This window comes from Coregonus lavaretus, assembly GCF_964263955.1.
Source record: "Coregonus lavaretus genome assembly, contig: HAP1_SCAFFOLD_79, whole genome shotgun sequence".
NCBI lineage: Eukaryota > Metazoa > Chordata > Actinopteri > Salmoniformes > Salmonidae > Coregonus > Coregonus lavaretus.
Window position 1 is genome coordinate 1447016 of NW_028157882.1, and position 26972 is coordinate 1473987.

The following is a 26972-nucleotide window of genomic DNA, read 5'->3' on the forward strand; positions in this document are numbered from 1 at the left end:
CTTGTGAGACTTCCAGATGGTTGTACAACCTTAAGTAACCTATGCAGTGGCATGCAAAAAAAGGCCCTTTGCGTAGCCTCTTCTAGCCTTGGCGTTTATTCCCCTTTATTGGAGAATAGCTATACTACATGTTGTTTGGATATTTGCTATACACGTTTTTTTTTTATATTTGCAATACACACCTACGTATTTATTTGGACAGTGAAGCTAAGATGTTTAATTTGGCTCTATACTCCAGCATTTTGGATTTGAGATCAAACAAAACTGCGGCAACAGTACAGAATGTCACCTTTTATTTGAGGGTATTTTCATACATATCTGTTTTACCGTTTAGAAATTGTCATGGAAATTAACATCAGGGACACCTGAAGTCAATCTTAAATGAATCTTGTTCTCTTATATACTACTTACACAGACAAGTTATATTTGCATGATTTAGCTTATTCATTATTCATAATTAATTCATCATTAACGTTTGGTTCATGCATGTGACCGACCAATAGCTGAGACCTTGAAACTGAGACACCCCTTTCGGTCATCAAAACAATGTTCTGGGCGTACGGACAAATTGCTTATACTGATAGTAAGGATTCCTCCCAGGCACGATCAATCAGTCCTTTGCATGAGCCCAGTCGAATTGGTTATTAGAAAAGCTCAAACATAAAATGTTCCTTCACAAAATGAAAGGACTTTATGTATCGAGTCCTTCCATTTGAAGGTGTCACTTACAGTATATGTGTATTAAAGTAGTCAAAAGTTTAGTGCTTGGTTCTATATTCCTAGCATGCAATGACTACATCAAGCGTGGGACTCTACAAATTTATAGGATGCATTTGCAGTTTGTTTTAGTTTATATTGTGCCCAATATAAATGAATGGTAAATAATGTGTTGTTTCATTTTGGAGTAACTTATTGTAAATAATAGAATATGTTTCTGAACACTTCTACAGTAATGTGGATGCTACCATGATTACAGATCATCCTGAACAAATCGTGAATAATTGTGAGTGTGAAATTTACAGAGGCACAAAGATCATACCCCCAAAACATGCCAACCTCTCACCATTACCAATAACAGGGGATCCCCAAGACATGCTAACCTCTCACGATTACCAATAACAGGGGATCCCCAAGATGGAGTCTTACCCCGCTACTGAACGGACAAGTGTAGTGTTTGTAATGCAAGATGGAGGAGAGCAGGTCTCTCATCAGAGATGGCTTTTATATTGGGAGATAGCAAAATTGATATTTTAGGATGAATTTAAATGGTACAAAGATCATACCCCTCACCATTACCAATAACATGGGACATGCTAACCTCTCACCATTACCAATAACAGGACCCCCAAAACACGCTAACCTCTCACCATTACCAATAACAGGGGATCCCCAAGACATGCTAACCTCTCACCATTACCAATAACAGGGGACCCCGAAGGAATGCTAACCTCTCACCATTACCAATAACAGGGGATCCCCAAGACATGCTAACCTCTCATCATTACCAATAACAGGGGATCCCCAAGACCTGCTAACCTCTCACCACTACCAATAACAGGGGATCCCCAAGACATGCTAACCTCTCACCATCACCAATAACAGGGGATCCCCAAGACATGCTAACCTCTCACCATCACCAATAACAGGGGATCCCCAAGACATGCTAGGGTCTATAAGGGTTTAAGCTCTGGTACTATTCAGCACTTTCACTTAATAATATGTTCATTTGTTAAAAACATTCTACATGTAAAAGGTATTTGATTGCTTGATTGACAATCTAATTCATCATTAATTACTATATAATTGCTTTAACATTTAAATTTTTACTCCAATGCTGTGATCATTACCATATGTCATGTGTTACACACAGTTACTGTTCCACATGTTAACTGTTCCACATATATTAATTGTTCCACATAGTTGTATAGTTTGGTCAGACAGCCTACTTTCCAATCCCCGTCCTCCACACCTGCTACACCTGTAAAGGCCCTTTCTCACCAAGTCAAACACAACTCAGTTGGTGTGAAAAGGCCTTAGTAACCTGTTAAACTATTAGCAGTTGTTTTGAGCCCTGTACAGGGCCCGTTGAGTTTGAACTTTGACAGTAGTAGCTTCTGTCCTCCTCTGGGTACATTGACTTCAATACAAAACCTAGGAGGCTCTTGGTTCTCACCCCCTTCCATAGACTTACACAGTAATTATGGCAACTTCCGGAGGACTTCCTCCAATCTATCAGAGCTCTTGCAGCATGAACTGACATGTTATACACCCAATCAAAGAATCAGATAATTAATTTAGTACTGAAAGCATACGCCACAGCTAGCTAGCACTGCAGTGCATACAATGTGGTGAGTAGTTGACTCAAAGAGAGAGAAAGACAATAGTTGAACAGTTAACAAATTAATTTCTTCCAAAATTAAGAAGAGAGAGAGAGGGAGAGATAGCTATATTTGGTTGTAAAAATGTTTTGTTTTACTTTCACTTAGCTAGCAAATGCAGCTAGCTAGTTTTGCCTACTCAAACACCCGGCTCAAACAGAGAGGGATGTTATGTTAGCTAGCTGGCTATGGTTTTTGGTTTTATTAATTTATTGCCACCGGGGCCCGCCGGTGTAACTGCTAAACTGCTTTCTGACTGTACACTGTACTGCATGATTGTAGCAGGTTTACTAACGTGTTAGTTCTAGTAGACAATGATGTAGGCTGTGTGTAGCGGTTAGTAGTCATCATGAGGGTTTGCCTTGGAAAGGTTTTTTCGCCTGGTCATAGACAGCTGATGTGTTGTGCACTGAAGTCCACAAGCGAAGGGAAAAGGTGAGAGGAGGAGAGCGCGTAGATAGTTGCGAGAATGAATTCTATATACAACAAGCAAAGTGATCGTTCTGTTTTTAAGTGGCTGCTATGAAAGTGAACTGTTTGCGTGTGATCAGGGGTGTGTTCATTCCGTCGATTCTGTTGAAAAACGTTTCTTAAACGGAAGCAAATGAATGGAGGGGGAAAGTGAGCAGCAGCTACATAGAAAATGTACGTAGAGAATCCCGCACAGAAGCTTCGGTGTGGCTTGTGATTTGGACGGAGTCAGGCACAGGAGGGTAAATCACAGAATAAAGGTTTATTCCGTATACATGTCGATACAAAGTACAAGAAGCTCCACCGAGCTCATATAACCTCCACAATAAACAATCACACACAGAGACAAGGGGGCAGCGGGAACACTTATACAGGTACTGATGAGGTGGATCTGTAGCTAGTACAATCAAAACAGGCCCAAACGGTAGAGGGTGAATTCCATATAGCTAGTTAGCACAAACTACTTTATAGAGTGGTTTTCTAAAGTTGTTCGCTACCTAGCTAGTACAAGCTATATTACATCAGGGGTTGGAACTGGTTCGGTGAACAGAACCGAAAACTGGAAAATAAATAAATGTTTTGAGGAACAGAAAACAGAACCGGGAACGGCAGTGATCTATAATGTTCTTCAATAGAACTGTTATTTTAAAAGCATGAGAACCCGTTAATAACGTTATTTTACTTTCCAGGCATTTTTTTTTAACAGTCTGTTGGTGAACCCATAATTAGGAGAGGGAGTACAAACCACCGACGCTTAGACAGAGAGGAATTTGCTTTAAGCAAAAGGCAGTTTATTAAAACAGAGATAGCTGGTACTACTCAAGCTACATGCATGGACCCAACCAATTGCCTCTTAAGGAGACAGTTGAGAAGGGCCCTTAAAAAGAGTTTACATCATTACTTTATACAATGTAACATAAAGGAAGGGGTCCTTCTTCTAGTCCCTTGATTGGTTCCCGAGGCGTAGGAGGCGGGTCTGCTCTGTCCAGAGCAGAAGCCCCATTGGTGCACGGCAGAGTCCTCTGGCCTTGGCACCCGACCAGTAGACAGGGGAGTGGAGAATGAGTGTGCATCCACAGTGAAATGTCTGTGTGTGTCAAAGAACTTGTGAGGCATGAGAATGAGTGTGCGTGCAAGTGAAATATTGGTGTGTGTCAAGGGAAGGTGGTGGGGAGTATCTGGTGGTTTATGGCCGGAGAGGGGGTGTTGTCCTATTATCGCATTCCTAGGCCAGATTAGGCCATCTGGTGTTCTGTTCTTTGTTCGCTACTAAAATGTTATGCACAGACAACTAACACACTGTTAGTATCAGACACATGACACAGAACATTTATCGCAAACAAGCTCCTAACACAATTTGTCTTGCACAACCTCTTGCTCAGATCAATCTATAACATTTTATATTTACTACGACAAGTCCCACAGAAAACACAACAAAGTAGGCTTCCCGAGTGGCGCAGCGGTCTAAGGCACTGCATCGCATTGTTTGAGGCTTCACTATAGCCCCAGGTTCGATCCTAGGCTGTGTCACAGCCGGCTGTGACCGGGAGACTCATGAGGCAGTGCACAATTGGCCCAGTGTGGTTAGGGTTTGGCAGGCCTGGATTTCCTTGTCTCACCGCGCTCTAGCAACTCCTCGTGGTGGGCTGGGTGCCTGCACGCTGACTCTGTCGCCAGTTGTGCGGTGTTTCCTCCGACACATTGGTGCGGCTGGCTTCCGGGTTAAGCGAGCAGTGTGTCAAGAAGCAGTACAGCTTGGCAGGGTTGTGTTTCGGAGGACGTATGGCTCTCGACCTTCACCTCTCCCGAGTCCGTAGGGAGTTGCAGCGATGGGACAAGACTGTAACTACCACTTGGATATCACGAAATAGGGGTAAAAGTAACAATAAAATAAAAAGTATAAATAAAAAACCGAACAAAGTGCCCATGCAAAGCCCTCACTCTGTCACTCAGAAACGTCTTCCAGTGTCTGCCTGCCAGTTGAACATGTTTGCCTGTGTGTGCATGTAGGCTACCTGTCCTCCGTAGCATAGGCTACTGTAACTGATGTTACAAGCGTGATTCAGAAGACAGGGAGAGAGATTTTTGTATAACTGAAGAATTGATTAACTTTTTCAATGCTAGTTAAGGATACTATAGTTATCATGTTTCACGTTGGATTTAATAACTACAAAAAGGAAATCTGGTGCCGCTCTGCACACACAAGTTTGTTAGCTAACTAGCTCTGGTCCAGCGTTAAGCCAACTCTCGGAAGTTCAAAGACATTCAAAGTTCCTTCGAAGAAGCTGCTCCTCCGTAGGTATAATTCTGTGGGCCAAATTCAGATAATGCATGTCATTATAAGATGCTCAGTGCTTCCAGCCAAGCCTCCTCCTCCACCCTCTCTCCCAAACTGTACAATTTCAGTCGCATCTAAAGGGCTAAATGTAAAAAAAACGTTTGATTTCAGGTTAAAAAAGGAACAGAATGAAAATAATGGTGGTACAGTATTGAGGTGGGTAAGTTGAGTTACCGTTGTTTCCTAGAACCCATACACAAAATTCATAATTTGACCAAATCATTAGGAAGAGCTCATCATTTCATGGAGTCTGTGAAGGTAGAAACCACATGGAAAAAGTGGTAAGTAAGTTATGTCCGAAAAAAACAGATTTTCACCAAGTTAAATTAATAGAAATGTTAGGTTTCATGATGGTTGTATCTAAACCAAAGTAGATCATTTTAAGATTGTTCTATAAATCAGTTGGGGACTCTATAAGCTTCTATATGAGGTCTTAAACCTGGCATGAAAGTGCATCCTTGTAGCTGTGTGGGCTAATATAGTCAAAATGTTTGCCTTGGGGTAAGTTGAGCCAATGGCCATGTTTCACCTGTCTTTGTGATTGTCTCCACCCCCCACCAGGTGTCGCCCATCTTCCCCATTATCCCCAGTGTATTTATACCTGTGTTCTCTGTTTATATGTTGCCAGTTGGTTTTGTTTCAAAAAGCCGACCAGCAGTTTCCCCCTTGCGCCTGTCTTTGTCAAGTTCCTGTTTTGACCATTCTGCCTGATCCTGCCTGCCTGCCGGCCGGCTGTTCTGTACCTTGTCACACCACCCTGGATTTTTGACCTCTGCCTGCCCTGACCCTGAGACTGCCTGCCGCTCTGTACCTTTTGGACTCTGATCTGGATTACTGACCTCTGCCTGCCCTTGACTTGTCGTTGGCCTGCCCCCTGTTTTTGTAATAAACTTTTGTTACTTCAACGCTGTCTGGACCTGGGACTTCTCCTGAAACATGACCGTAATAATATCTGTAATAATGTGAATTTCACCACTAGTAGGCAGGAGAGGAACTCTAATCATTATGGGGGTGTATAGCTGCCAGAAATCTATTGGAAATGCAAATTGGCTAATGATAAATCAATATCACTTTTGTCATTTCTTTTCCCATTTATTTGCACACATCGGTTCAACCAAGAACTAAAATGTGTTATTTTGTCAGATGATCGATAACCATTTTTTAAAATGAAGTCTGTCCATGAGAGGTTAATGTGCACATAATCTGTGACAAAATTCAAATGCAAATATCCTGTTGATTCCTGATGTCACGATCGTTGAGGAACGGGTCAGACCAAGGTGCAGCGTACATATATATTAGTGAAGATAAACACTTGACAAAGCAACGAAAACGTGGAGTCCTCTGGGCTATAATCACAACAAGCCTATCAGGAACACAAACTAGATCCCACAACTAAGGGAGGCAACATGGCTGCCTAAGGATGATCCCCAATCAGAGACAACGAGGGACAGCTGCCTCTGATTGGGAGCCACACCCTGCCAAATATAGAAATACAATACATAGAGTTTCATACCCTGACCAAACTACCTAGAGAATAACAGTCTCTCCAGGTCAGGGCGTGACACCTGAGAACCTTTCTCTGACAAGCGTTCCTTTTTAAACTGTTACCATGGTTATGCATATGCTTCTCATTTATTTTTTATTTTAGAAACGTTTAAATTTGGGCCTGTCCATATTGGCCAAATCCTCCAAGTGTAAAGAATTAAAACTATAATTTTGATGTTCTGGATGGTCAGTCTGTACATCCATAGCTCAGTCTATGAATTTGAGAGAGGTTACATTTCTCCCTCAGCTGATGTGACCACATTGTTGTTGTTGGAATCCCAGATTGCTCCATTAATTAAAGTACAATATTTGTATGGTATGAAAAAGCTGTTTGCTTTTTCATAAGTAATAAGTCCACAGTCACGAAGGAAGTGTATGTAGGTCTACATGTTTTTAATCAATGCTCAACATTTCACCATGAAAATCATATTTTATGCAACACAGGAAAATGATAAGACTTGGTCTTGTTTATTCAGCAACTTCTTTGCCCTGTAAGAAGAAAGAATGGATCAGTATTAATAACAGACATGCTAAATATATGAACACTTGGAAAGAATATAATGGATCAAGCATTTTCAAGCTCAGTGCTCAGCTTGGATTTCAATTTTGAGGTACTAACTTGAAATAATGTTTTTTGTTATTGTTGCCCTACCTTAAAATGTTATTCTCAGAGATCTTAAATACAGTTGAGTGAGTGTAAAAGGTCTGTGTTGACCTCTGTGAAGACTGAATCATAGGTGGTGTTTATGTGGTCATATTTGAACATGAGTCAGCAGCAGTTCTGTACCTTTCCAGTGTCACGGGTCTTGGCTCTGAGCTTGTTGACCTGAGTCTCAGCGATGTCAGCACGCTCCTCAGCCTCCTCCAGCTCATGCTGAACCTTCCTGAACTTAGACATGTGCTGGTTTGCTGCTTCCTCCTGGGTGAGGAAAATACAGGGAGAGCAGAACATCAGTATTTACACTTTAAAATTAAAATATACATTTTTAAAGGTATTTTCAACAAAGCAAATATTGGCTGATTTAGGACAGCAATGTATATAGGGAGATGGATGATACAGCAGAGAAAGTGAGTGGAGGAACAGGGGATCAAACCGCTGCCTCCAACCCTACCACTAGACCAGCCCCCAGTACAGCAATATGAAGTAGCAACACTTTTTCAACTAAACTGTATGGACATTAAGTTTTGTAGGGGGATTAAATTTTTCTCGAATTAATGCTTTCAGAATATTTCACTCACCGCTTCCTCAGCCTGCCTCTTGTAGGCCTTCACTTTCAACTGCAGCTTATCTACCAGGTCCTGAAGTCTGCTAACGTTCTTCTTATCCTCCTCAGTCTGTGGGAGAAGATCAAAGAATCAATGTCAATATAGTTTTATACACAAACCTGTCTGTGTTAGTGTCAAGTGAGTGAAGAAGGCACTTTCTCTTACCTGGTAAGTGAGCTCCTTGACTCTGCGCTCATACTTGCGGACTCCCTTGACTGCGTCTACACCTCTTCTCTGCTCGGCCTCCACCTCAGTCTCGAGCTCACGCACCTTTGTGGAATAAATAAACGTATTTGTTTGAGGTGGTGAAATCAGACGTAACAAATCTTTGTAACCCAGAGGTGTAGTGTTCTACCCAGTCAAGGAGGCACAATTGTTATCTGTCCCTATGTACTTTTAAACATTTAATTGAAGGGGTCTGTAATAATAACAACAACTTTTCATTATTTAGGTCAGTGGTTCCCAAAGGGGAATTTACATTTAAATGTGTTTATGAATATTTCTAGCAAGAACAGATTAAACTACCAGTGATCTGTGGACAAAGTTTAGAGAGTGCAATACAGTACAATGTAATATTAGTAATCCACAATTTACGTTCTTCACCCTTAGACGCACAACGTGGTTCTGGGAGGCTCACAGTGATATTGGTATCCACAGTACTCTATCCATGATCCATTTCTTCCAACTCAATTCTTCTTGTATTTCTATGTCCATTCTGGAAAGCTTTTCTAAGTGTATGGTGCAGTACCAGAATGGCCACTAGAGGCCCCTACTGCTTTTCTAAGTGTATGGTGCAGTACCAGAATGGCCACTAGAGGCCCCTACTTGCCTGAACTCATTCTTTACTTATAGATTTGTGTGTATTGTTGTGAATTGTTAGATACTACTGCACTGTTGGAGCTAGGAACACAAGCATTTCGCTACACCCGCAATAACATCTGCTAAATATGTGTATGTGACCAATAACATTTGAATAGATTTGCAGTTTAGAAGTCTTCCACGACAACTGTACAAGCCTGAATGAAGCAACTGGATAAATACTTTTTTATATATAAGGTCTTGGCTCCAATTCTTCTCAACACAACTACTTAAGTATAACAATTTCCCCAAATGTTTTGTATTGAATATAAATGCACCGTAATTTAAGCTTTAAAAATGTTCTCTCCGCCCCATGGCAAAATGTGTAGAATTACAGGAAATTAGCTTTAAAACTGTAGAATGTTGTTTCTGGTGCCAAAAGGTGACTTTAAAATGTTATTTCCCAGGGGCCGAGACTTGATTAGTCCAGCCACGCACTGCAGAAGTCATAGTAAAACTAAAGTAGGAGTTGTGTTCTGATATTATGAGGGGGTCCCTGATGAATTCTTTATCACAAAAGGGGTCCGCGAAGCAAAACTGTTTGGGAACTCCTGATCTAACTGGGTTATTGAGAGAAAAAGTCATTAAACAATGATCCTGTGTATTTTTATATGATCAAATACATTTCCAGCAATCTGTCTTTCAATCCACTCTAATCCATCCTGCTGTTAACTCACCCTGGACTCCAGTTTCTGGAGCTGCTTCTTGCCTCCCTTCATGGCCAGATTCTCAGCCTCATCCAGGCGGTGCTGGAGGTCCTTGACTGTGACCTCCAGGTTCTTCTTCATCCTCTCCAGGTGAGAGCTGGTGTCCTGCTCCTTCTTCAGCTCCTCAGCCATCATGGCCGCCTGGAAAAGTAGTTTGTTTAATTTATGCACCAATTGGCACCAATCATAACATTCCTCTGAGATCTTTGTTGTTCTTAACCAGCCCAGCTACAATTGGACCTTGGGGACAAATCAAGTTGATGTAATTCCAGGACTCACGTCAGTGATGGCCTTCTTGGCCTTCTCCTCTGCATTCCTGGCCTCCTGGACGATGTCGTCCACCTCTCCCTGCACCTGCACCAGGTCAGTCTCTAGCTTCTTCTTAGTGTTCAGAAGGCTGGTGTTCTGAAGGAGGAAACATGACGATTTGTTTGACTCACAAGTCACAAGGCTGAAATTATGAAAATCTAAAAGCAAGCAATGTCGAATTCCAGGTGTGTAAACAGTATGCTTGGTTGAGTTTCATTGGAAATGGCTTTTGACCCATACCTGGGAGTGCAGCAGTCCAACACGCTCGCTGGCGTCTACCAGCTCAGTCTCAGCCACTTTGCGGCCTCTCTCTGTCTGCTCCAGAGCAACTCTCAGCTCCTCGATTTCAGCCACCATCAGACCGTTTCTGCGCTCCACCATGGCTGCCTGTTCCTTCATGTCCTCTGCGGCGCGGACGGCATCATCAAGGTGCACTTGGGCATCCTGGATTTCACAATGACATTGGTTCATTAGGACTTGTAGTTTAAAGTTTCAAAGTTTTAGTGGAAGTAGGGGCGAAAGGATTGGTGATAGAAATGTTAATTGGAAAGAGTTTACCAAATATCTCAACCTTTAGTACATAGTACACTCTATTCAAGTCCTCTGTTCTATTATTTTTTACAGATTCACAAACAAATCCCTCTCCATGTTCAGATTTTTAAACATTCCCTTTACCTTGAGCTGTCCCTGGACATTCCTCAGCTGTTTCTGGGCCTCAGCGGCCTGCCTGTTGGAGTGGCTCAGCTGGATCTCCATCTCATTCAGGTCTCCCTCCATCTTCTTCTTCACCCTAAGGGCATCATTCCTGCTCCTGACCTCAGAGTCCAGGGTGCTCTGCATGGAGTCAACCACCCTCTGGCTGTTCCTCTTGATCTGCTCCATCTCCTCGTCCTTCTCAGCCAGCTTCCTGTCCACCTCACCCTTGATCTGGTTCAGCTCCAGCTGCACACGCAGAATCTTGGATTCCTCGTGCTCCAGTGTGCCCTGGACAAACAGAAGCAGTCAGGTGAATTGTTCAATATATTTGGATGTGTACAAGGAATTAAATATATATATATATATATATATATATATATATATATATATATATATATATATATATATGAACACCAAAGCAGGGAGCATTAGACTGTAGCTGGCATTGCTAGTGTAACACTGCTTTTCCCATCAAACAGCTGTAGTTTGTACCTCAGCCTCCTCCAGAGCGGTCTGGATCTCAGACTTCTCTGTCTCCACGGTCTTCTTGGCCTTCTCCAGCTCATGGATGCTCTTGCCAGTCTCTCCGATCTGCTCAGTCAGGTCAGAGATCTCCTCTGCACACACACACACACCGGTGCAGTTTAGACTTGGGAGATTTTCAGTGGATATCGCCAATGCATTGAAGTTGACATTGAATCATGATAACAGTTAATTAATTAACAGCACTTCATACGGTCTTACAAATCTAATTGCCCTCAACTTCCTTGGGTTGTTAAAAGCAATAGCAATTACATGTTCCATTTATATATTTTTATACTGCACATGAAAACTCTGAAATGGTTTAATAGTAGTTTTGATGATTACAGTTCCCTCCATTTTCAAAACACTAGTCAAACATGAGCCAAATAGAATTGCTGTCAAATGCTCACGTTGCAGGTTCTTGTTCTCTCTCTTCAGAGTCTCCAGATGATCCAGAGCCTCCTCGTAGGAGTTCTTCATCTTGAAGAGTTCAGTACTCATAGAGCGAGCCTCCTTCTGAGCTCCTTCCAGCTCAGCCTGACCCTCCTCATACTTCTGCTTCCACTCTGCCAGAACCTAGGGAAACACATGGGATTTTCATTAGAAGTCATAGATGAAAAGTTTTGAATCAGAAACATGCTACAATTATACTTCAATTGATTATGTAGCAGAAAATTAGGTTTTCATTTTTACCTTGTCAAAGTTCCTCTGCTTCTTGTCGAGGTTGGCGGCCAATGCGTTGGCTCTCTCAACGTCAATCATGAGGTCCTCCACCTCTCCCTGCAGCCTCTGCTTGGTCTTCTCCAGGGAGGCACACTTGGAGTTGGTCGCCTCAATGGTCTCCTCAGCCTCCTGCAGACGCTGGGCCAGCTTCTTCCTGTTGTACAACAGAGGGTGGTTTTTCGGTTTGAAACATATGTTACAATATATTTTGACGTAACATTTTCTCAGATCCCCCTACCCTCCTCACCATCCACACCCTATATTTGAGTTGTTGCTGTTGCGTGCGACTCACTTGGCCTCCTCCAGTTCCTCTGTGCGCTGGATGGCATCAGTTTCATACTTAGTCCTCCACTGAGCCACCTCACTGTTGGCCTTTGACATGCCGCGTTGCAGCTCTGCCTTGGCCTCCTGCTCCTCCTCAAACTGCTCCCTCAGGAGGTCACAGTCATGACGGGCAGACTGAACACCGTGGGCCAGTGCGTTTTTAGCCTGTGAGAGAGAAAGAGACCAAGAGAGATTCGAGAGATAGTCCAACTAATCATAGTAGAAGACTCTAAGGGTGGCATAGTCACCATCTAAATGAAGATATGGCTCTAAACTCTGTGGTCGGTGGAGTCCATTTTGGGTCCCTTACCTTGACCTCCTCCTCAATCGCCCTCTTCAGCTCCTCCACCTGCTGGGTGAAGGCCTGTTTTCCTCTGGTCAGCTGAGACACCAGGGCTTCCTTCTCCTCCAGCTGGCGGCCAAACTCTCCTGCAGGGATAGAGGGATATCTAGTTAATAGGGTCTCTGTTCTCTAAGATTGAAAATGTATTTGGAGGTATCATAGGGCAATGTTAGGTGGTGTCTCCCGAGTGGCGCAGTGGTCTAAGGCACTGCATTGCAGTGCTAGCTGTGCCACTAGAGATCCTGGTTCGAATCCAGTCGTAGCCGGCCGCGACCAGGAGATCCATGGGGCGGCGTACAATTGGTCCAGGGTAGGGGAGGGAATGGCCGGCAGGGATGTAGCTCAGTTGGTAGAGCATGGTGTTTGCAACGCCAGGGTTGTGGGTTTGATTCCCACGGGGGGCCAGTATAAAAAAATTATGTATGCACTCACTAACTGAAAGTCGCTCAGGATAAGAGCGTCTGCTAAATGACTAAAATGTAAAATGTGAATAGTACAGTAGAAATTATGTGGATACAGCCCCCAACACATGTTATTGTGTTCTACTGAAGGAAAGCATTGGGTTGTAGTTAATTGTTGATGGTACCATTTTCTGTCAGGAGTCTGGCCCTCTGTCCGCTGATGTCGTTGACCTGGCGAACATTCTCATCATTCTTAGTCTTGAGCTCGCTCAGCTGGTCCTCAAGTGTACGACACATCTTCTCCAGATTGCCCTGTTAGTGAAACATGTACCATCATTACTTCATATATGGGACTCCTGTTAACTTCAGTTCACTTGAATGGTAATGTAGTTGACACTCCTCAACAATGCTTGACCAAAACATCACTACTCACCTTAGCCTTGGCGACGGCCTCCATGTTGCTGGAGAGGTCATCAATCTCCATCTTGTACTCGCTCTTCTCCTTCTCCAGCTTCTGCTTGACGCGCTGCAGGTTGTCGATCTGCTCCCCGAGCTCAGCCACACTGTCGGCCTGCTTCTTTCGCAGAGCGGCGGCTGTGGCCTCGTGCTGCAGGGTGGACTCTTCAAGATCACGACGCAGCTTCTGGAACTCAGCCTCACGCTTCTTGTTCATCTCAATCTGAGCAGCAGTGGCGCCTCCGGCCTCCTCTAGCCTCTCGCTGATCTCCTCAAGTTCCCTGGAGAGATCGGCCCTCTGCTTCTCAACCTTAGCCCTGGCAGCACGCTCAGCCTCAATTTCCTCCTCCAGCTCCTCAATACGGGCCTAGAACAGGGGGCAGAAGCAGGGGGGATGAACACTACAATACAGTTGAAAAAATTGATTCTCAAAAAATAATAATAGTGCATTCAGAAAATATTCAGACACCTTTACTTTTTCCACATTTTAATACGTTACAGCTTTATTCTAAAATGTATTAATTTTTATTTTTTCCCTCATCATTCTACACACAACACCCCATAAAGACAAAACAAAAACAGGTTCTTTGATATTTTTTTTGCAAATGTATAAAAAAATAAAAATAACTGAAATAGCACATTTACATAAGTATTCATTCAGAACCTTTACTCATTACTTTGTTGAAGCACCTTTGGCAGTGATTACAGCCTCGAGTGTTCTTGGGTTGTTCGATCGGGTTCAAAAATGACTACTTAAAAAACGGAGATTCCTATTCTGTCACAAACGCCATAATGGCACAGACACAAAGATGAGTCCTCTATCTAACTCGATGGAAGCACCATCTTTACAATGGTAGGAAATGTCAGCAAGAAACACCTACCGAGCCATCAGAAGTCACATGGACAAATGTGTCCGTTTATTTCAGGAAATTATTCAGTGTGTCTGGAGCTTAGATCCTTATATCCTGTACTGTACCTGGAGTTCCTTGATCTTCTTCTGCAGCTGAGCTCCTAGAGACTGCTCATCCTCAATCTTGCTGAGGAGCTGAGTGGTCTCAAACTCCTTCCTAAAAAACACAAACACGTTGATTGCAGAGTTGGATTAGGTTTGAGAGTGTAAAAGGAGTCTAATACCATTCATGTTGCTTTTAAGAATCACATGCAAATGCTAATTCATAATTAATCAAGAACAACCATTATAGCAGCTGATACTGTAGTCATTTGTTTGTGTTTACTTCTTGATTTTCTCATCAGCCTGCTGCTTGTCATTCTCCAGGTCCATTATGGACTCCTGGGCCAGTTTCAGATCTCCCTCCAGCTTTCTCTTGGATCTCTCAAGGTCCATACGGAGCTTCTTCTCTTGCTCCAGAGAACCCTCAAGCTATAAGATAAAAACAAATATATTGTTAAAATCTAAACAAATGAAGATAATATCATCTCGCACACTATCATGGCCAAAATGTCAAACTCCACTCACGTCGTCCACTTGCTGTTCCAGCTTGGTCTTGGCCTTGGTCAGAGTGTTGACTTTGTCCTCCTCTGCCTGTAGGTCGTCCAGTGTCTGCTGGTGGGCCTCTTGGAGGGCTTTCTTCTCCTTGGTCAGCTTGGCAACACTCTCATCCATAGATGCCATCTCCTCTGTCAGGTTTTTAACCTGAAAATGGTCACAACATAATTATACTTCACCATAAAGGGGAGATTTAGTTTGTTATATATTGCATTCATTTAAATTAGAAATGTGTCAACAAGTACTGTACTATTGATTCAACACTAGATGGCAGTGTACACCATGCCTGTGTCCTGAGTGGAAGTCATAAATGAGTGGGGAGCAGAACATGCAATGAATGTGGTTGAGTACCCCGCAACTGAAATTCCACTGTTGTGTCTTAATTTTTCCTGCACCCACAATACAACTTGAATTCCATTATTGTTAAGCTATGTTTTGAGTTGATTATTGTTTGAATTATTGTTTGGTTAGACTGTCTATGGTAAGACACTCAACCTTGTTTTCAGTGGCGTGCTTCTCCTTCTCCACTTTGGCCAGGGTGAGCTCCAGGTCATCAATGTCCTTCTTCAGCTCAGAGCACTCATCCTCCAGCTTCCTCTTCTTGGCAGTCAACTCAGCATTGATCTCCTCCTCATCCTCCAGCCTCTCGGTCAGCTCTTTGAGTTTGGCCTCCAGCTGGATCTTGCTCTTGATGAGCCCCTCGCACCTTTCCTCAGCATCGTTCAGATTTTCTGAATCCTGGTTTCAGAGCAGGAGAAAAGATATGTGGCCTCACTTTGTGTATCAAAATATACACTTTAGTCAAAGAGGTCAGAGCAAATCAATAGAAATTCATGAAATATATACAGCATATTACATTGGCAATAGAAATGTTTGCCACATACTTTACAGTGTGTGTGTGTGTTCATGTGTGTATTCATTTGTGTGTAAATGTACCCATATGAGGGTTGTTGTTCACTCACAGATGCAACTTGGAGCGCCAGGTCATTCTTCTCCTGCACCAGGGACACCAACTTCTCCTCCAACTCCTTCTTCTTGGCCAGAGCCTTGGCCAGGTCTGTCTTCATCTTCTCATAGTTCTCCTTCATGTTGGCCAGCTCCTTCTCAGTCTCAGCGCTCTTCAGCAGGGGCTTGATCTTGTAATAGACCTTCATCCATGGCCAGTGTTTCACATTCATGAATGAGCGGACGTTGTACTGGATGGTGTAAATGGATTCTCTGGTCGACAGAAAGGATAGGGTGGCATGGTGAGTGACATGCTTAAAGCTACATTCAGGGATTAGAAGAACAACAAAATGGAACACCCTGAACTCTAGATGCAAGGATTAACAGGTCATGCATGTTAAGCTCATGAGGCATTTTATGTTCTTCAAGAATGAATAGGTAAATACCACACATTTAAAAGACAATTGAACAGCTTGCTAAATGCCAAACTGAAGCTATAAAGATATAATCCTTCATTGCTACATTTTGGATTTATAAATTAATTAACCCCAAATATAAGCTTGTTTTACTACAATGTTTGCAAACAATGTAAATGGAAACAAACACTGTATGGACTCAAAACAAGCTTAAAACTATCACCATATCTCTGTCTACCAATTAGAGAATAGTTGCAATGCTCCAGGCCCATCCCACAGCTTTATACCAAAACAGAGGCGGGGTTGCCACTTTGTTAATGTTTCAATTAAGGATTCTAGCTTTAATAGAGCATTATAAGATGTACTTTCTTATTCTGAACAACTCACAGCATATACAGCATGTCATCATAATGCATTAGATACAGGTGGTTGACAGAAAGCTTTGCCAAGATGTCCACTATTCCTCACCTCCTCTCCATCATCTTGCTAAACTCTCTCCTCATGAGGAATCCACGGCTGAGAGCCTGGAGCATGCCGACCAGAGAGGCCAGCTTCTCATCTCTCATCTCCTCCAGGACACCCAGAAGACCGGCTTTGAAGAACACCTGAGACACAGGTTAACATGGTCAATGGAACCACAGATGGTGACAGATAGAAAGAGTTGAATCAAAAGAGGGGAACAACTCCACTAGATAGTTTTGAACAACATTAACTTTGCAATGGTTACAAACTAACCATGGGATAGGATGTTTCTAAGTTGTTAGTTATTGTACAGTTGTAGATTAATAATGTCCACAGATACAGATAACTGCAGTCATACCCCTCTAACACAATGCACATGATAATGAGTTTAGTTTCTCTTCTATACTTGTATGACTTTGAAGACAAAAACACTACAATGTTTTTCCACCTTTCCTTTAGTTAAATGAAGAAGAAAGAACAAAAGGATGGATAGATCATCTGGAGAGATTTTATATGGTAAGGGTTTAAATGATAATTTAAGTAGTATTTTGTTGTCAGCTTTTGCTGGGGGTATTTGACTGACCTTGGTGTGTCCAAACTTGTAATCTTCGTGATTCACATCAATGGAACCAAGCAGCTTCTCAGAAGCCTTCTTGTTGTCCATGAACTGGCCCTCGGGGATGACACTTGCATTCAGTACTTTGTACCTGAATGAGGAGACAGTTTTAAAGTATGCCAAGCTGTAATAGGTTGGTTATACAGTGAGGTCATAATTATAATTATTACAGTGAGGTCACCCTTGATGAAGATTAGCAAAAAACACTAAACAAATCAAACAAAATTATATTATTTTAAATCTCTTTCTCTGAACAATTGTATTAGTATAAAATAATATAATTGTCACAAATGTTTGACCATACAATATAGTTCAGTATCTTTATTATACATTTGATACCAGTCTTTCCTGCTCATCTTAGCAAGAGTGCCAGTCATTTTGGACCTGACTGTATTACTTATAAGGGAAGACTATTCTGATGCTGGAAAACCCTTGGAGAAGATCTCTCTGTGATTTTGCGTATTTGTGTTTAAGTGCGTGTACCTCTGCTTGAAGTCAGCATAAAGGATTCTGCTGGGGAATCCCTTTCTGCAGATCCTGATACCCTCCAGTACACCATTACACCTGAGCTGGTGGATAACCAGGAAGTTCTCCATCAGACCTGGTAAAACAAACCAAGTCTCTTTTAATACTCATAAACAGGTTAAAGATTGAGATTGTTAAAGTCACTGATACTGTACTGATAAGATGTCATATTTAACTAAATATTTCTTGTACCTGGAGTCTTTGACTCGTTGGGGATCAGGCAGCGCACAAAGTGAGGATGAGTGCTCCTCAAGTTGGTCATCAGCTTATGTAAGTTCTCCTGTAAGAGGGTTACAAACCATTTTCTCAGACATCATTTATGATATTCAATGCACCTTTTGAAGGACTGAATACACACATTTCAAAAGCTCACCCTGAACTGGGAGGACACAGTCTGCATGGAACCACCCTTCTTCTTGCCTCCTTTCTTGCTTGTATCTGTTCAAATGGGGAAAAGTTCAAGATAACTAGAAAAGTACATTTCCTAGAGCGGGTGGAATAAATAGAATAATAATAAGAGTATGTAAGAAAATCTAGAGTGGTCTTGTCTTCAGCAAGCACATTAATTATAAACCAGAGAATCTCTGGTTAACTTATCACACTTATCTAGATGCAAATGCGACCAATGAGATTTGTGTAAAATAACACCTATTATATAATTAAATTAAAGTTGCACTATGCAGAAATCTCTCCGCCATTTCCTGGTTGCTAAAACCTATGTGAAAAAAATTAACTAGCATAGTTTAGAGAATCATTGTACCAGCTAAACCGCTGTGAAATATATTTTCATTAACCAAAAATATTGTTGTTTCAGCTGTTTGAAGCTGGTGTACAAAACTGAAAGTAAAAGATGCAAAAACAAAACTTAATCTATCGCTTCTTAGACTTGCTTTCAAGTAGAATGAGAGATCTACAACTCACATTTCTATGTGAATTTGGTGGGGCTGCCCAAAAAGTTACATATTGCCACTTTAACCGAGAGCATGAATAAATTAACCCAGTGATAAACCCTGAGAAAATTGTGATACAATTGTGATACATTCAAAGCTATTTTAAAGAAAATGTGGGTCTGAGTTGTAGCTAGTGCCTTGTTAAATATTTTGACCTGATACTTACCCTCTGGTGGGGCAGCGGGATACAGGGCAGCCAGGATTTTGACTCCAGACTTCCCGTATAACTGACAAACTGAGTCGTTCAGGGGGTCCTTGTTCTTCTCCAGCCAGCCAGTGATGTTGTAGTCCACAGTACCGGCGTAGTGCACCAGGGAGAAGTGGGCCTCTGCCTTGCCTTTGGCAGGCTTGGGCTTCTCAAACGCCTGTGTTTTTCCAAGATGCTGGGAGTACAGCTTGTCCTTGAAGGTAGTGTCTGAAGACTTGGGGAACATGCACTCCTCTTCAAGGATGGAGAAGATGCCCAATGGCTTTACGAAAAGAGATGTATATCAAGTTAGTGATATTTACATTTAGGATCACATTTATTCCTTTAGTAAACATGCTATTATAGGATTGTATTAATTTAGAGGCACATAATAGGAAACATATTGAGTTCTCAACAGTCAGATGCGTTGTCAAACTGTGATAATGTCTCACACAGCGCTCCCTATGAGCTTTGCTGTTGCGGTCCAATATAATCCTCACAGACAGTTTACCTTCTCAATAAGCTCAATGCAGGCAGCCAAGTCCATGCCGAAGTCAATGAAGGCCCAGACGATTCCCTCCTTCTTGTACTCCTCTTGCTCCAGGACGAACATGGTGTGGTTGAAAAACTGTTGCAGTTTCTCATTGGTGAAGTTGATGCACAGCTGCTCCATGCTGTTGTACTGTTGATGGAATTTTTTAAGAGATAATTTCATCATACAAGGCTGTAATCCATCTAAATCACAACTAATTGTCTTGTTCTGGTCTCATACTCACATCAAAGATCTCAAACCCGGCAATGTCAAGCACACCAATATAGAACTGCCTTGGCTGCTTGGTGTCCAACATTTCATTGATACGGATGACCATCCACAAGAACATCCTCTCATAGATAGACTTGGCCAGAGCGCTGACTGAGTTATTAACCTGCAATGATAACACCTCAAATTAATACAGGAGATATTGACCATGTCTAGTGATATGGTGATACGAGCTTGGGAAAAACAAAAGCAATGCACTTGTCCCCAAAATAATTCCGGTCCACAGAGAATGGTGGATGCTGTGTTTGGCCGCCTTACCTGAGCCACAGTCTGTCCCTTGGTCACATACTCGTTGCCGACCTTCACTCTGGGGTAGCACAGAGCCTTCAACATCTCAGCTGAGTTCAGGCCCAGCAGGTAGGCGATTTTATCAGCCACTGGAGAGAGAACCAACAACAACAGAATCAGAAACACAAGATCACTTGTTTTTAATGTCACACTGACAAAATAGTTTGTGAGTTAGGTTTTGATTCACTCACATCCATCATTTCAAATCATTTCTGGAGGTTGGAATTTGTTCTCTAGAAATGATCTCCTGCCTGACTTTCATGTGGCACTGTCTGTCTTACATGTTCTATTTCTATGTTTGGGACTGGGAATGGGACTAATGCTGTACATATTGTATATCTATGAGTGGGACTGGGAATGGGACTAATGCTGTACATATTGTATATCTATGAGTTGGACTCACCCTCTGTGCCGTCTGGCTCGGCCTGCTCCTCACGCTGCTTCTGCTTGAATTTCATGTTGCCATGGTGCACTACAGCTCCTGTCAGCTTGTAGATGCCAATCTTCTCATCGTTACTGAAGCCCAGGATTGTAATGGCATCCTGACATTAAAGAGGAAGTACAACAGTGATAAACTGAACGGTAGTTTTCTCAGTTACACTACAGTTCTGTGCTGCAGAACAATGGGATGGATAGATTTGACTGTCTTCTCTGTTCCACATGATAACGCTTGGCCAACACACTAGTAGATGACAGCACAAAAGGAGTTTTACACAGTTCCACAGGAAACTTAGTGGTGCTCTCTTGTGGATGTCTTACATGTATTAGCCTCAAGGCTAAGTGTAAAGGCATGAAGAGTTCCTTGAGGCACATGCCTACTAACACAAGGCATTAAGAATCAACCAAAAACATACATTAATATTCCCAGCTGCCACCAAGTTGGAATGTCACAGTGCATTCATTTGTGTATGGTGGTCATTACCATTCTATATCTAGAGTTTGGTTAACCCTTTGTTTGACTCACGTCTGTGGCATCCAGCTCTTCCTTGTCGTCGATGCTGGCCACAGCGATCTGACCCTGGCTGCACATGGGGAAGTCGTAGGGGTTGGTGGTGATGAGCGCCATTTCTGTTGACAAGAGAGAACGGCTTGTATATATAAACAGCATCAAAAGAGGGGACTGAGACTTGGCGCATCACTTGATAGATCTTTCCCAAAGATGTTAATAGTTGTAAAGGTATGGAGTATTAATATTTTTTATAAATTTCACAGATGGGGTGGGAAGAATTTCCCATGAACCTCTTCTTTTCGTACCAACTATCTCAGGTTTGTGGCCTGTCATCATCTGGAGAAGATGTGGTAGCCTCTCTCATCGGGCAGCTGGAAGGGACACTCTGGACTTCTCCAGCAGGTCTGAGAGAGAGAGAGGAGAGAGAGACAGAGACAGAGAGAGAGAGAGAGAGAGAGAGAGAGAGAGAGAGAGAGAGAGAGAGAGAGAGAGAGAGAGAGAGAGAGAGAGAGAGATTGAAAGAGAGAGATAGAGAGAGGTGAGAGAGAGAGAGAGAGAGAGAGAGAGAGAGAGAGAGAGAGAGAAAGAGAGAGAGAGAGAGAGAGAGAGAGAGAGCGATTGAAAGAGAGAGATAGAGAGAGTGAGAGAGAGAGAGAGAGAGAGAGAGAGAGTGAAAGAGTGAAAGAGAGAGAGAGAGAGAGAGAGAGAGAGAGAGAGAGAGAGAGAGAGAGAGAGAGAGAGAATTTGAATATGTGATCCCAAAAAAAGATTCTGTGAATTTAGGAAAGAAAGCATTGAGAAACAATCAAAACCAACTCACAGGTCTCAATGTCAGCTTTAGCCAGTTTACCACCTTGGAAGTGAATCCTGATGAATTTACCCTATAGTAGAGCATGGGGGTTAGAAATAGGTCAACAAATAAATCTAACATTTTACTTTGATAGACCCCTTTAAATGTTACAGTTTGTTGGACAAATATTGACATAACTATAGGGAACTATTAAAATTTTTCCAATATAAGGTCACTTCCACAGTATGCCCTTCATACTTACAAAGCGAGACGAGTTGTCGTTCCTCACTGTCTTGGCATTACCGTAAGCCTCCAGCAGAGGGTTAGCTGCAATGATCTGATCCTCAAGAGACCCCTGATTGAAACAAACACAAGTTGCTCAGAAACTGGTAAAGTAATTTTGTCTTGATTGCTTGAAATGTGTTAAAAAGGCAAACATGAGCACAACCTACCTGCATTTTGCTGGGGTCTGCTTCCTTCTTCTTCTCTCCTCCAGACACTGCAATGGTGGCGAAGTACTGGATGACACGCTTGGTGTTGACAGTCTTTCCTGCACCGGATTCTCCACTGGTTTATATGACAGAGAAAGAGGGAGTTTAGGTACATGTTTGAGTGTCAGATTGGCTTTCATTAAGAAAGCATAGAAAAATACACTGTTGACCTGTTTTCTAACATAAGAAAATCCTGTGTGGCTTATTTGGTAGAGCATGGTGCTTGCAATGCCGGGGTTGTGGGTTCAATTCCCACGGGGGAAAAGTATGAAAATGTATGCAGTCACTCTGGATTCTAAATGACAAAAATATAAATGAACTAATATTTATTACTAAGCCTAATCGTCATTTATTTTCATCCCATTGGGAACGGACATCAATTCAATGTCTGTTCTACGTTGGTTCAACGTAATTTCATTGAAATGACGTGGAAACAACGTTGATTTAACCAGTGTGTGCCCAGTGGGAAGAGATCCAACATATTTCTAAAAGTGACATTTTTGTAAACAACTTACGTAATCAGGACGGACTGGTTCTCCTTATCTGTAACCAAAAAACATATTGCTTATCATACTCAAGCAACATAGCAACATTATGGGGACATTATTTCATTCATGGCATCATCATGCATTTCATTTTGGAACATTTTCCATTCAATGGTAGTGAAAACAGATATTCCCAGCAAACTGTTATTACCTAGACTAGAAAACAGTAGATACCTCTCTAAAGCATATTTTCACTTCCATTCATCCATCCATCCATAAACACTTATGGACTTTGAGATCCATATGCAATCATGGACATCCATCCATCCAACCATCCACCCCTCCATCCATGCATCCATGCATCCATGAGAGCTCGTACCAATCAGCATGAACTGAAAGGCATTGTCAGAGACGGAGAAGATATGGGGTGGAGCCTCCACCCTCTTCTTCCCTCTGTAGGCGTTGACAACCTCTGCGTCGTACACGGGGAGCCACTTGTAGGGGTTCACCGTTGCACAGAAGAGTCCAGAGTAGGTCTGGATGAAAGTTATTAAATTAAATTAGGGGATTAATAAAGTCAGATGGACTTTTATCTGGATTTATGTGAGGATGTGGGTGTACTATGTATTGATTTGGTTTGGTTTCTACCATTAATTTATGTATAGTACTGTATGTGTGTATTTCTTCTGTTCATATACAGTACCAGTCAAAAGTTTGGACACACCTACTCATTCAAGTGTTTTTCTTGATTTTAACTATTTCCTACATTGTAGCATAATAGGGAAGACATCACAACTATGAAATAACACATATGGAATCATGTAGTAACCAAAAAAGCGTTAAACAAATCAAAATATATTTTATATTTGAGATTCTTCAAATAGCCACCCTTTGCCTTGATGACAGCTTTGCACACTCTTGGCATTCTCTCAACCAGCTTCACCTGGAATGCTTTTCCAACAGTCTTGAAGGAGTTTCCACATATGCTGAGCACTTGTTAGCTGCTTTTCCTTCACTCTGCGGTCCAACTCATCCCAAACCATCTCAATTGGGTTGAGGTCGGGGGATTGTAGAGGTCAGGTCATCTGATGCAGCACTCCATCACTCTCCTTCTTGGTCAAATAGCCCTTACAAAGCCTGGAGGTTTGTTGGGTCATTTTCCTTTTGAACAAATTATTGTCCCACTAAGCCCAAACCAGATGGGATGGCGTATCGCTGCAGAATGCTGTGGTAGCCATGCTGGTTAAATGTTCCTTGAATTCTAAATAAATCACAGACAGTGTCACCAGCAAAGCACCATCACACCTCCTCCATGCTTCACGGTGGGAACTACACAGGCGGAGATCATCCGTTCACCTATACTGCATCTCACAAAGACACAACGGTTGGAACCAAAAATCAGTGTTTCTTGGCACAAGCAAGTCTCTTCTTATTATTGGTTTCCTTTAGTAGTGGTTTCTTTGCAGCAATTTGACCATGAAGGCCTGATTCACTCGGTCTCCTATGAACAGTTGATGTTAAGATGTGTCTGTTACTTGAACTCTTTAAAGCACTTATTTGGGCTGCAATTTCTGAGGCTGGTAACTCTAATGAACTTATCCTCTGCAGCAGAGGTAACTCTGGGTCTACCTTTCCTGTGGCGGCCCTCATGAGAGCCAGTTTCATCAAAGCGCTTGATGGTTTTTACGACTGCACATGAAGAACTGTCGATGTGCCCTTGAGCAAGGCACTTAACCCTAATTGCTCCTGTAAGTCGCTCTGGATAAGAGCGTCTGCTAAATGACAAAAAAAAAAAGAACCTTTTCAAAGTTCTTCACATTTTCCGGATTGACTGACCTTCATGTCTTAAAGTAATGATGGACTGTCATTTCTCTTTGCTTATTTGAGCTGTTCTTGCTATAATATGGACTTGGTCTTTCACCAAATAGGGCTATCTTCTGTATACATAGTTTTTATGTCTTCACTATCATTCTACAATGTGAAAAATTGTAAAAATAAAGAAAAACCCTAGAATGAGCAGATGTGTCCAAAGTTTTCACTGGTACTGTATATGTGTGTGGTTTGTATGTGCAGGTTTCTTACATAGATCATCCATGCTGCATAACGCTCTTTGAGGTTATACAACACAGAGGCTTCATTCAGGTAGGTCATCATGGCCATGTCCTCAATCTTGTCATACTTAGGGGGGTTCATCTCGTAGATGTCTGCATCTTTGAACTCTTTTCCTTCCTGAAACAGTCAGAAATCTAGATTACATATAGATCAAAGTGGACATGACTGAATGCGTTTTGCTCATGACATCCAAGTTGAATCATTTAAATAATGCATATCCACATTTAATCAACTACTTTGTTATCTGCCACTGACAAATGACTGGTGATTCTTGACTAGTCAATACAAATGATGTGTTTTAAGGATATACACTGCTCACAAAAAAAACAATTAAATGATTCTTAATCTATCTTTTGTTAATTATGTCTTATTGCCTATTGGCATTTTTTCATATAACTTAGATGATTTTTGAATAAATAGAGTAATTGCACAAACTTGAACTTGAATACTTTTCAGATCAGGCTTACCTCCTTAGTGCCGTCAGGTTTGGTGACTGTTACAGTACACTTCCCATCGGCCCTGGCAGTGATCAGACCCTTAAGGTACAGCTCCGCCTTGTCTGTCACATAGCAGGAGTTCTTTGAATCAAAGGGCGTGGCTTGTGCCTCCATCCTCTCCTTCTCAGACTTACGGAGGTATATGGCAGCCTTGCCGTAGATTTCCATCTCAGCGTCCGTACTCATGGTGACGGATCACTAGGAAAGAGATGAAACATGATTGACTCTGTGGTGCTTCCTCCCCAGTCAACAGAGTTAGGTGAGCGGTATCTCTCAGAATATTCTCATCACTTTTTATGTGAAGACTCAAACCATGTCTCACCTTGTTTTTCCCCTCCTACAGATGAATGTGTACTTCTTAGAGGACCCTGTCAAACATTAGGGTGTTGTGAAAACACACAAGTCTAAAGCCCTATCATTTAGCACCCAAAGGGCTAGAAAACATTTAACTCAATCATTACTGCCATGTCAAATTCAACTACACGTGGAACTGATAACTTTTATTTCCCTAATGGCAACTCACTTTACTTCACATTCTGTCAATAATTCAAATATATACCCCTGAAAACCCAGTTACATTCTAGAGCACACCCTCAATTTACATACAAATGCAGGAGCACCACTTTTGACCGTAAATAGAAGTTACAGATTTGAATTAAAACGTTTAAAGTAAAACACATTTCAAAACTACATTTAAAACCAATACCACTTGATTACATATTGTCGAATCTTACAAGAGACATGCAGAACTCAATTCAAACAGTGCATTAAGCTAATGCCACTGAGTACAAAGATGAGACAAATGTAAAAAATTAAAGATGAGACAAATGTAAAAATCTAAGGAGGTGGAGAGGTCTTACCACAGAGGAAGAAGGTATCTGACTTATGGATGCTGGGGCCCCAGCCTCCTTATATCTGGTTGGAAGTGCCAACCAAGCAGAAGTTAATTATGGACCACTCTGGGGAAGGACATGGACTGTAGGAGAGACCTCCCCCCCAGACCTGTGTGTCTGTCCCTAACTAGCACCTCCCACTTCCAGGACCACCACACTCCCATTACATTACTTTTTAATGTCATATTTTTCTCTGAATTGAATTTCACTGAATTTTCATAAGAGAGATTTCATTACTAATAGTTATAACAATATCAGAAGTTTGATTTATCAAATGTATTCCAATGTTACTACCACTGACCCTCAAATACTGTAATGGAGTGAGTCCATGTTGCCCCACTACCACTAAAATAGTTTTCATGAATTCTAATTTGACCTTATTTAGTTCCATTTTAGTGGCATTAATCCTCATCAACAACTTTTTATATATGTTCACCTATTATGAATATTATTTAGCTTGTAAACACAAGACATCTGAACTGTCTCCTCACCTCACGCTTGTGACAGAGTTGGCCTTTACCTCGTGCTTTGCTTAGTTTGATTAATTACCCTGGTAGAACCATATTAAATAAAACTAGAACAGATTTTAGGCTTTCAATAACAGCTTATAAAACTGTTAAATCTAATGTGTATTTATGTACAATATGATCTAATGAAGATTCAGGAGGAGCTTTTATTTGTCTCACATTTCAGTTGGCTAAA

The 26972-nt window shown here is 41.8% G+C and overlaps 1 pseudogene across 1 annotated transcript; it reads right to left on the reverse strand.

The window, feature by feature from the left end:
* Positions 1–7200: 7200 nt before the first annotated feature.
* LOC311124716 (myosin heavy chain, fast skeletal muscle-like) lies at positions 7201–25563 on the reverse strand (annotated as a pseudogene). The gene is made up of 39 exons: positions 25348–25563; positions 24851–24997; positions 23148–23304; positions 22799–22826; positions 22245–22359; positions 22055–22147; positions 21823–21883; positions 21308–21406; positions 21018–21121; positions 20457–20595; positions 20024–20142; positions 19722–19871; positions 19457–19627; positions 18925–19228; positions 18182–18246; positions 18001–18088; positions 17767–17884; positions 17251–17374; positions 16674–16810; positions 15807–16062; positions 15340–15582; positions 14815–14991; positions 14573–14718; positions 14314–14404; positions 13315–13704; positions 13067–13193; positions 12448–12566; positions 12106–12302; positions 11784–11967; positions 11501–11666; positions 11061–11185; positions 10548–10856; positions 10113–10316; positions 9843–9968; positions 9534–9704; positions 8164–8268; positions 7972–8067; positions 7520–7651; positions 7201–7221 (listed from the first exon to the last, which is right to left on the reverse strand). The product of its transcript is annotated as a myosin heavy chain, fast skeletal muscle-like (transcript).
* Between the last annotated feature and the right edge of the window lie 1409 nt (positions 25564–26972).